Raw genomic sequence first — 12,107 nt, 5'->3', positions numbered from 1 at the left:
AACAGTCTCGAAGGAGTTCCCACATATGCTGAGCACTTGTTGGCTGCTTTTCCTTCACTCTGCCGTCCGATTCATCCCAAACCATCTCAATTGGGTTGAGGTCGGGGGATTGTGGAGGCCAGGTCATCTGATGCAGCACTCCATCACTCGCCTTCTTGGTAAAATAGCCCTTACACAGCCTAGAGGTGTGTTGGGTCATTGTCCTGTTGAAAAACAAATGAAAGTCCCACTAAGCCCAAACCAGATGGGATGGCGTATCGCTGCAGAATGCTGTGGTAGCCATGCTGGTTAAGTGTGCCTTGAATTCTAAATAAATCACAGACAGTCTCACCAGCAAAGCACCCCCACACCATAACACCTCCTCCTCCATGCTTTACGGTGGGACCTACACATGCGGAGATCATCCATTCACCCACACCGCGTCTCACAAAGACACGGCGGTTGGAACCAAAAATCTCAAATTTGGACTCCAGACCAAAGGACACATTTTCACTGGTCTAATGTCCATTGAAATGCATTCCAGGTGACTACCTCATGAAGCTGGTTGAGAGAATGCCAAGAGAGTGCAAAGTTGTCATCAAGGCAAAGGGTGGCTATTTGAAGAATCTCAAATATAAAATATATTTTGATTTGTTTTGGTTACTACATGATTCCATATGTGTTAGTCTCCCGAGTGGCGCAGTGGTCTAAGGCACTGCATCGCAGTGCTAGCTGTGCCACTAGAGATCCTGGTTCGAATCCAGGCTCTGTTGTAGCCGGCCGCGACCGGGAGACCCATGGGGCGGCGCACAATTGGCCCAGGGTAGGGGAGGGAATGGCCGGCAGGGATGTAGCTCAGTTGGTAGAGCATGGCGTTTGCAACGCCAGGGTTGTGGGTTCGATTCCCAAGGGGGGCCAGTATGAAAAATAAACTAACTGTAAGTCGCTCTGGATAAGAGCGTCTGCTAAATGTTATTTCATAGTTTTGATGTCTTCACTATTATTCTACAATGTAAAAGTAAAGAAAAATCCTTGAATGAGGAGGTGTGTCCAAACTTTCAACTGGTAGTGTACACACAGCTCTGACACACACACTAACCCCACCAGACATGCCACCAGGGTTTTTTTCACTGTCCACAAACAGCGTACAGTATTATATAGAGCCATTATTGCATGGAACTCCGTTCCATCTCATATTGCTCAAGTGAACAGCAAACCTGGTTTCAAAAAACAGATAAAGCAACACCTCACAGCACAACGCCTCTCCCCTATTTGACCTAGATAGTTTGTGTACATGTATTGATATGTAGGCGATGTGTGCCTTTTGTAAAAAAGAAAAATATTGTAGTTCTGTCTTGAGCTGTTGTTGTCTATTAATGTTCTGTATTATGTCATGTTTTGTTATGTGTGGACCCCAGGAAGAGTAGCTGCTGCTTTTGCAAAAGCTAATGGGGATTCTAATAAAATACCAATGCAGCCATTTTTATCTCAATATGAAATCATATCTGGGAAACAATTAAGTACATGACTGTGAAAAAAAAAAGTTAAATAAAATAGCTTCTTAGCAAAGAGCAATTTTTCAAGGAAGAATATTGCAAGGACTTTCAAACAGCTCTTACACTAAAAGGGCATTATCATTATTATCACAGTTTCACAGTATTTTTCAAATCCCAGTGTGGAAAAATATAAATTATAAAACACAGGAAAATCGCTGGGCCTTTAAATAAATACCATTATGGTAGCTTGTCTTAGATGTTCTCAGCTTGTCTTTCTCAATCTTTAAGGAACCCCATATTAGATTATAGTGATGGGGGAAAAAACCTATACAGTTACATATTGTATCCTTTTGACAATATCGCAACATTATCTTTGCGCTCGTTAGCTGTACCTTCAACAAAACTCCAGTGTTTTTCCTTCATAGCTTGTTCTCCATTTTCTTTTTAAATAGGGAGCCAGTTTGTTTTCAGCACATTTACTGATCAAAACTAGTTTTCTCATGGCTCTCACTTGTCCCTATCACGTTTCAGGAGAAGACCCAGATGCAGACAGTGTCGAAGTAACAAAAGTGTATTACAAAAACAGGGGGCAGGCAAACGACAGGTCAAGGGCAGGCAGAGGTCAGTAGTAATTCAGTTCAGAGTCCGAAAGGTATTGAACGGCAGGCAGTCTCAGGGTCAGGGCAGGCAGAGTTCAATAATCCAGGGTGGTGTGACAAGGTACAGAATGGCAGGCAGGCTCAGGGCAGGCAGAAAGGTGAAAACTAGAAAACAGGAACTTGAGAAAGACAGGTGCAAGGGGAAATAACTGGTAGGCTTGACAAAATAAAACTTACTGGCAACAGACAAACAGAGAACACAGGAATAAATACACTGGGGATAATGGGGAAGATGGGCGACACCTGGAGGCGGGTGGAGACAATCACAAAGACAGGTGAAACAGATCAGGGTGTGACAGTCCCTCTGCAGAAGACATACTGTATGGTGAGCAATATGTTTCGAACGTCGAATCACAATAAAATCACAGTATCGAATCGCAAATAAATATCGTAACAGCACCTAAATATGGTGATAATATCGTATTGTGAGGTCCCTGGCAATTCCCAGCCCTAATAGAGAACATGGACTTCATTGAGTTAGTTGTGTATCTCAGTTATTGGCATTCAATCAGGCAGAAATGCCGCCGGTATGACGTAGCACCGTGAAAAAGTCACTCTCAGTACCCTGGAAGTTAAAAGGAATACGATATTTAGATTGTGAAAATGTCTATCGTACATGTCAGATTTCAATACTGGCTGATGTCATAACTTGGGAGGATGTCTTCTCTCAAATGAGCCATTGATCATATTTTTGCGATGTTCCTACCTCGAGAAATGTGTGATTTTACTGTGGGTCTAGCACATTTTCTCTATTTGTCTACCTCTTTAGTCCAGGGTGTATTGCATGATGCCGTTGCCAGAGATATTATAGAAAGGAGATAGGAACAAGCATTATGATATGCAGGTCTGCTGGAAACACGCTCTCTGGGTTGTAATCTCTTGCAATGTGTGAATCTGTGACCAAAGTTATTTTAGATCAAATTCATCAACAATGGAAGAATTAGCTGGTAGAAGACCCTGCCAAGGACTCGTATTGGCAGCTCATTTAATTGAATTGTTTCAGTGCCATCCCTAAAACAGAATAACCCAGCCAGGAAGCCTCATTAACTCTTGTACTCTCTCTTCCATTTCCTGCACCCATTTCCTGTATACACCCACTGGCAGATAGAGCCTTGTCAGTTATATCAATATGCACGTGTCAACAATGTATTATGTTGCTTGTTGTTAGTACTGTATACTATAGATATTGTAGATATAATATTTTATTGGCAAAGTGAAAAACTATTGTGTTGTGTTTAAACTTCCTGGTGCTGACCCATTAAACAAATCTGTCACAACGCCAGATTTCCTTTCTGAACTGAACAATGTGTTTAGCCTCTAATTCAAGCTAGAGTGCCTTCAGAAAGTATTCACATCCCTTGACCTTTTCCACGTTTTGTTCTGTTACAAAATGGGATTAAAATGGATATAATTGTCATTATCTGTCAACGAGCTACACAAAATACTCTGTAATGTCATAGTGGATTTAAAATTAATGAAAAATAAAACACTAATATACACTATATATACAAAAGTATGTGGACACCCCTTCAAATTAGTGGATTCAGCTATTTCAGCCACACCCGTTGCTGACAGGTGTATAAAATCGAGCACACAGCCATGCAATCTCCACAGACAAAGATTGGCAGTAGAATGGTCTTACTGAAGAGCTCATTGACTTTCAACGTGGTACCGTCATAGGATGCCACCTTTCCACCAAGTCAGTTCATCAAATTCTGCCCTGCTAGAGCTTCCCCGCTCAACTGTAAGTGCTGTTATTCAATCAATCAAATGTATTCATAAAGTCCTTTTTACATCAGCAGATGTCACAAGGTGCTTATACAGAAACCCAGCCTAAAACCCCTACAGCAAGCAATGCAGATGTAGAAGCAAGGCAGGAACCTAGGAAGAAACCTAGCTGAGTATAGCCTACGAAGATCTCCTCCACTGCACGAGCCCAAGGGGGCGCAGGACCGGACAGGAAGATTACGTCAGTGATCAAGTAGAGTATAGCCAAAAAAAGCCTGGCACGGCGTGACACACCCCTCCTAAAGATGGCATGGAAGATAAACTAGTAAGCCAGTGACTCAGCCCCTGTAATAGGGTCAGAGACAGAGAATCCCAGTGGAGAGAGGGGAGCCGGCCAGGCAGCGACAGCAACGGCGGTTCGTCGCTCCAGTGCCTTTCCGTTCACCTTCGCACGCCTGGGCCAGACTACACTCAATCATAGGACCTACTGAAGAGATGAGTCATCAGTAAAGACTTAAAGGTCGAGACCGAGTCTGCGTGTCTCACATGGATAAGCAGACCATTCCATAAAAATTGAACTCTATAGGAGAAAGCCCTGCCTCCAGCTGTTTGCTTAGAAATTCTAGGGACAAGAAGGAGGCCTGCGTCTTGTGACCGTAGCGTACGTGTAGGTATGTACGGCAGGACCAAATCGGAGAGATAGGTAGGAGCAAGTCCATGTAATACTTTGTAGGTTAGCAGTAAAACCTTAAATCAGCCCTATCCTTAACAGGAAGCCAGAGGCTAGCACTGGAGTAATATGATCAAATCTTTTGGTTCTAGTCATGATTCTAGCAACCATATTTAGCACTAACTGAAGTTTATTCAGTGCTTTATCCGGGTATCCAGAGAGTAGAGCATTGCAGTAGTCTAATCTAGAAGTGACAAAAGCATGGATTAGTTTTTTTGCATAATTTTTGGACAAAAGGTTTCAGATTTTTTCAACGTTACGAAGATGGGGAAGAAAGCTTCCCTTTAAATATTCTTGATATGTTCGTTAAACGAGAGATCAAGGTCCAGAGTAACGCCGAGGTCCTTCACAGTTTTATTTGAGACGACTGTACAACCATCAAGATTAATTGTCAGATCAAACAGCAGATCTCTTTGTTTCTTGGGACCTAGAACTAGCATCTCTGTTTTGTCCGAGTTTAAAAGTTAAATATTTGCCACCATCCACTTCCTTATGTCTGAGACACAGGCTTCCAGGGCAGGCAATTTTGGGGCTTCACCATGTTTCATCGAAATGTACAGCTGTGTGTTGTCCGCATAGCAGTGAAAGTTGACATTGTGTTTCCAAATGACATTTCCAAGAGGTAGAATATATGGTGAAAACAATAGTAGTCCTAAACAGAACCTTGAGGTACACCGAAACGTACAATTGATTTGTCAGAGGACAAACCATCCATAGAGACAAACTGATATCTAGACCAATTAGGGTTTCCAATCTCTCAAAAATAATGTAGGACTTCCAGTTTGGTGTAGTGCCAGTTACTTTCCAGTTTTCTGGAAGCTTACTTCAGGGCTCGGGTATTTTCTGTATATAAGGGAACTAATTTTTTGAGACAAATGTTTTTTGTTTTTAGAGGTGCGACTGCATCTAGGGTATTACGCAAGGTTTAATACAGATCCTCAGTTAGGTGGTTAACTGATTTTTGTACTCCGAGATACTGGGGTAGGTGGAGGGAGACTGGAAGGGCATCTAGGAATCTTTGGGTTGTCCGAGAATTTACCGGCTTTGATAATCCTTGGTTGGGGTCTGAGCAGATTATTTGTTGTGATTGCAAACATAATAAGATGGTGGTCCGATAGTCCAGGTTTATTGCGCTTGGTGACGTCTGACTGTTCCATCCTAACAAGGAAACTGAGATATCTTTCGTCCTCAAAACAAGGGTCTGGCGTACTGCCAAATTGCAGATACTGATAGTGAGGATTCGTTCAATTAGTCACTTGCATGAACACAGAAATTGGTTATTAGAAAATCACAAACATGGACATTTCCATCACATTCCTTCCTCTTATCACTTGTGTGATAATAATCATTACATTTTAAGGTAAGCATTAGATTATAGCTTCTATCAAAAGGTTCAACACATAAAACCAGACACTTCATCATTTCAAACCCTTCATTCTGGGTTGTACAATCCTTCTTGTAAAACCATGGCTTAAGACCTTCGCTTCATACAGTTACACATATGCTTCATTACACAATTTCATTTATGGATTCTGGCAATGACATTTCAGCTGGAGCTTTTGTCGCGAGTGGCATGTTAATGACAGATCAGTATCTCAATGCATTTCTAGTCTAAAGTACTATACATTTTGCAGTGTGCAGACCTCCACAATCAACCTGATACCCCACATTTTGTTGTTGTTGTTGATAAGCCTAAATTGATTACGGGCACGGTTGCCCACCCCCCTCCTCCCGACACTCATTCTTCTGGCGTTTCAGTTCGTCCTCCCAATTGCACATGTTCAAAGTAGAAGGCCCCTGATAATGTCCCGATTTCTCTCACCTGAGCCACCACTGTCCTTTACAGTCCATTATGTCTTGTCCATTTTCCTACCAGTACACCAGTAGTTTGGACGGGATTTCTCCCCATGCTCACTCCACATGGACTCATGTCGCACTCCTGAGAGAAAAGGCAATAGAGAAAAGGCAGTTGATAGCTTAGACTGGATGCTGTGCACAGGTTGCTGGCTCGGACACAGGTTTCAGGAAGAAGTGGTGAAGGACCATACTGAACGCAATTGTCGCCATCCCTTCAGCCGGTTAGAGGGGTTGAGGTTCACACTGTTCTCGACCGAATTATCCCTTCCATGTATCTAGATACCATCTATGGTCACCTTCGCCATAACCTCGATAGAGGACAGATCAGAACAACAGTTTAGTTTAGGGCATTTCTGATTCAGGAAATCCAGACAAATAATTTACTGTATGACAAATTATTACTACTACCGATATTCTTAATACAGATTTCTAAGATAAAGTTCAAAGACAATAACAACACACAGTTGAAACAATTTTTTCCCCCAAATTGGTTTATACTCCCCTATCATCTTGGTGATCTCAACACAGAGTTACCGGGTCAGGGAGTCAGAGGGCTAATCCTTAGGGAGAAATCTCAACCATCCAGCAGTCCCAGTCTGGTGAGATTTGTATTGAAGCAAGACAAAAACAAAGAAAACAAAACAACAACAGCAATGAATTTCTTCGTATATCACTCGATACACTTCTTCATATATCACTTGAGGTGGGGAAAACTTCAATCCATTTGGAGTAACTGTCAACCATTACCAACATATATTTATTCCTTTTATAGGCAGGCGTGAACAAAATTAATTTGTATATTTACCAAAGGGCCCCAGGGGTAGGGCTGTTGCGGTGACCGTATTACTGCCACACCGGCGGTCACGGGTCATGAAGGCAGTCAAATTCCATGTGACCGTTTAATCATGGTAATTAGACTCTGATGCAGCTGATGGTCATTAGTAACCTACCAAACGTGCTAACTGCCTTGTACTCAGCACTCTATTGTCCCTCAAATCACTGACATCAATGCAAATGTCTTCGAAAATCGAATCAAACACTTCATGAGAGCCCATGAGCTCATGTTGCGCAACATTTCTATAGGCTATGCAATTGCGGGAGAAAACAGAGTAATGGCCTCTACTAAAAAGAAGAGGATCCCATCAGCTTTCTATAGGCTAGGCCTACTATATTTATTTCTCAACTTTCCTAATATTAAGCACATTGTGAATCCAAGATGGCGTAGCAGTGCGGTCATGTATTCTGTAGTGTCCTCATGTAAATAGCCTGTTTTTAAAGTTTTTTTGTCTTTTTCGTATATATTTCTCAATCTCACTTTCCATCCTTTAACTAAATATACTTTCCTGTAACCCGCCTCACCCAATGTGGAACGGATTCTATTATTTCGTTATACCTTTTTATCTAGAACCTCCGGCTGAAACTAGCCAGCTAACTAGCTAACTAGCTATTAGCCACCGTTAGCAGTCTTCACCATTGTCCGTGGCCTGCACTACCTACCAGCCAGCTCTAGCCTGGACAATTATCGGCCAGTCTGCACAGTCTGCACAGAGCATATCGGATTTTCTGCCGGAATCACTGAATCACTGGACCTTAACACCAGATCATCGCAACTAGCTAGCTGCAACTGAATGGCTGTTGTTGTTGGCTAATCACCACTGTCCTGAAGCAAGCACCAGTTAGCCTTGAGCTAGCCTCGAGCCAGGCCCATCTCCCGGCTATCTACCTCTCTGTCAACCGGACGGGACCTCCTATTGTTGACACAGAGCCCCGCCGATCCATTACGACTGGTCTGCCGACGTAATCGTCTGATGTGGTTTCAACGGGCTTCCCGTTGCAATGACCATGAGGATCCATCTGATAGCACACGCAATCAACAGCCGTGCCTCCTGCTCGCCTGTGTCGTAGCAGCCACCGAACTGCTCCCGGACTCACCTATTGCTGTTAACTGGACCTTATGATCACTCAGCTACACAGCTGATGCCTGCTGGACTGTTCCTTTATACGGTACCCCATCCCGTTTATCTGTTTAGCCTCAGCCCAAACTTTCATCGCCATTACCAGCTGTTGTCTTAGCTCTCTCGAATAACACCTGTGATCGCTTTATGCCTCTCTCCCATGTCAATATGCCTTGCCTATTGCTGTTTCGGTTAGTTCTTATTGTACTATTTCACTGTAGAGCCACCAGTCCCGCTCAACCTGCCTCAGATAGCTCCTTTGTCCCACCCCCCCATACATGCGGAGACCGGCTCAATCGGTGCCTCCAGTGATGCTATCTCTTTCATCGTTACCCAACGCTTAGATTTACCTCCACTGTACTCATATCCTTCCATATCCTTGTCTATACATAATGCCGTGAATCTATTCTACAACGCCTGGAAATCTACCCCTTTTATTCTCTGTACCCAAAGCACTAGAAGACCAGTTCTTAAAGCCTTTAGCCGTATCCTTATTCTATTCCTCCTCTGTTCCTCTGGTGATTTAGAGGTTAACCCAGGCCCTGTAGCCCCCAGTATCACTCCTACTCCCCAGGCGCTATCATTTGTTGACTTCTGTAACCGTAAAAGCCTTGGTTTCTTACATGTTAACATCAGAAGCCTCCTCCCTAAGTTTGAGTTATTCCCTGCGTTAGCACACTCCGCCAACCCTGATGTTCTAGCAGTGTCTGAATCCTGGCTTAGGAAGGCCACCAAAAATTCAGAAATGTCCATCCCCAACTACAACATTTTCCGTCTAGATAGAACTGCCAAAGAAGGCGGAGTTGCAATCTACTATAGAGATAGCCTGCAGAGCTCTATCATACTATCCAGGTCTGTGCCCAAACAGTTTGAGATTCTACTTCTAAAAATCCACTTTTCCAGAAATATGTCTCTCACTGTTGCCGCTTGCTACAGACCCCCCTCAGCCCCCAGCTGTGCCCTGGACACCATATGTGAATTGATTGCCCCCCATTTATCCTCAGAATTCGTACTGCTTGGTGACCTAAACGGGGATATGATTAACACCCCTGCCGTCCTACAATCTAAACTAGATGCCCTCAATCTCACACAAATTATCAAGGAACCTACCAGGTACAACCCTAAATCCATAAACATGGGCACCCTCATAGATATCAAGCTGACTAATTTACCCTCTAAATACACCTCCGCTGTCTTCAACCAGGATCTCAGCGATCACTGCTTCATTGCCTGCGTCCGTAATGGGTCCGCAGTCAAACGCTCCCTAAAACTTCAGTGAGCAGGCCTTTCTAATTGACCTGGCCCGGGTATCCTGGATGGATATTGACCTCATTCCGTCAGTAGAGGATGCCTGGTTGCTCTTTAAAAGTGCTTTCCTCTCCATCTTAAATAAGCATGCTGCATTAAAAAAATGCAGAACTAAGAACAGATATAGCCTCTGGTTCACCCCAGACTTGACTGCCCTTTATCAGCACAAAAACATCCTGTGGCGTACTGCATTAGCATCGAACAGCCCCCGCGATATGCAACTTTTTTAAGGGAAGTCAGGAACCAATATACACAATCAGTTAGGAAAGCAAAGGCTAGCTTTTTCAAAACAGAAATTTGCATCCTGTAGCACTAACTCCAAAAAGTTTTGGGACACTGTAAAGTCCATGGAGAATAAGAGCACCTCCTCCCAGCTGCCCACTGCACTGAGGTTAGGAAACACTGTCACCACCGATAAATCTATGATAATCGAGAATTTCAACAAGCATTTTGCTACGGCTGGCCATGCTTTCCACCTGGCTACCCCTACCCCGGCCACCAGCTCTGCACCCTCCGTTGCAACTTGCCCATGTCCCCCCGTTACTCCTTCACCCAAATTCAGATAGCTGATGTTCTGAAAGAGATGCAAAATCTGGACCCCTACAAACCAGCTGGGCTAGACAATCTGGACCCTTTCTTTCTAAAATTAGCCGCCGAAATTGTCGCAACCCCTATTACTAGCCTGTTCAACCTCTATTTTGTATCGTCTGAGATCCCCAGAGATTGGAAAGCTGCCGCAGTCATCCCCCTCTTCAAAGGGGGTGACACTCTAGATCCAAACTGTTACAGACCTATATCCATCCTGCCCTGCCTTTTGAAAGTTTTTGAAAGCCAAGTTAACAAACAGATCACCGACCATTTCGAATCCCACCGTACCTTCTCCGCTATGCAATCTGGTTTCAGAGCTGGTCATGGGTGCACCTCAGCCACGCTCAAGGTCCTAAACGATATTATAACCGCAATCGATAAAAGACAGTACTGTGCAGCCGTCTTCATCGACCTGGCCAAGGCTTTCGACTCTGTCAATCATAGCATTCTTATTGGCAGACTAAATAGCCTTGGTTTCTCAAATGACTGCCTCGCCTGGTTCACCAACAACATTACATTTACGACATGTAGCAGACACTCTTATCCAGAGCGACTTATAGGAGCGATTAGGGTTAAGTGCCTTGCTCAAAGGCACATTGACAGATTTTTCACCTAGTTGGCTCGGGGATTAGAACCAGCAACCTTTCGGTTACTGGCACAACGCTCTTATCCACTAAGCTACCTGCCGCCCCACTACTTCTCAGATAGAGTTCAATGTGTCAAATCGGAGGGACTGTTGTCTGGACCTATGGCAGTCTCTATGGGGGTGCCACAGGGTACAATTTTCAGGCCGACTCTATTCTCTGTGTTTATCAATGATGTCACTCTTGCTGCTGGTGACTCTCAGATCCACCTCTACGCAGACGACACCATTTTGTATACATCTGGCCCTTCATTGGACACTGTGTTAACAAACCTCCAAACGAGCTTCAATGCCATACAACACTGCTTCCGTAGCCTCCAATTGCTCTTAAACGCTAGTAAAACTTAATGCATGCTCTTCAATGGAACGCTGCTTGCACCTGCCCGCCCGACTAGAATCACTACTCTGCGGGTCTGACTTAGAATATTTGGACAACTACAAATGCCTAGGTGTCTGGATAGACCGTAATCTCTCCTTCCAGACTCACATTAAGCATCTCCAATCCAAAGTTAAATCTAGAATCAGCTTCTTATTTCGCAACAAAGCCTCCTTCACTCATGCTGCCAAACATGCCCTCGTAAAACTGACTATCCTATGATGAAGATTTTTTAGTAAACTATTGGATAACCAAAGTTAATTACACACATGACAAACAAGGAGTCATAATTAAACATTGGTACATGTACTCCTGAGTGGTGCAGTGGTCTAAGGCACTGCATCGCAGTGCTAACTGTGTCACTAGAGATCCTGGTTTGAATCCAGGCTCTGTCGCAGCCGGCCGCGACCGGGAGACTAATGGGCGGCGCACAATTGGCCCAGCGTCGTCCAGGGTAGGGGAGGGAATGGCCGGCAGGGATGTAGCTCAGTTGATAGAGCATGGCGTTTGCAATGCCAGGGTTGTGGGTTCGATTCCCACGGGGGGCCAATATAATAAATAAATATGTATTCACTAACTGTAAGTCGCTCTGGATAAGAGCGTCTGCTAAAATGACTAAAAAATAATAAAAATAAAAAAATACGTTGTTGCTAGGCAAGAACTTAGTGAATTCCTCTCACTAGGTGTAAAATGGACATCTGACCTGTTATTGGGTCAAATTCTACAGTTGTCTTATGTTATCTGCAACCAGACTATGACCCTATGGCTCTCCTTAGGCATATCCCTGG

Source organism: Coregonus lavaretus (genome assembly GCF_964263955.1).
Source record: "Coregonus lavaretus genome assembly, chromosome: 32".
In the NCBI taxonomy this organism is placed as follows: Eukaryota; Metazoa; Chordata; class Actinopteri; order Salmoniformes; family Salmonidae; genus Coregonus; species Coregonus lavaretus.
Note: the sequence above shows the minus strand (reverse complement) of the source record.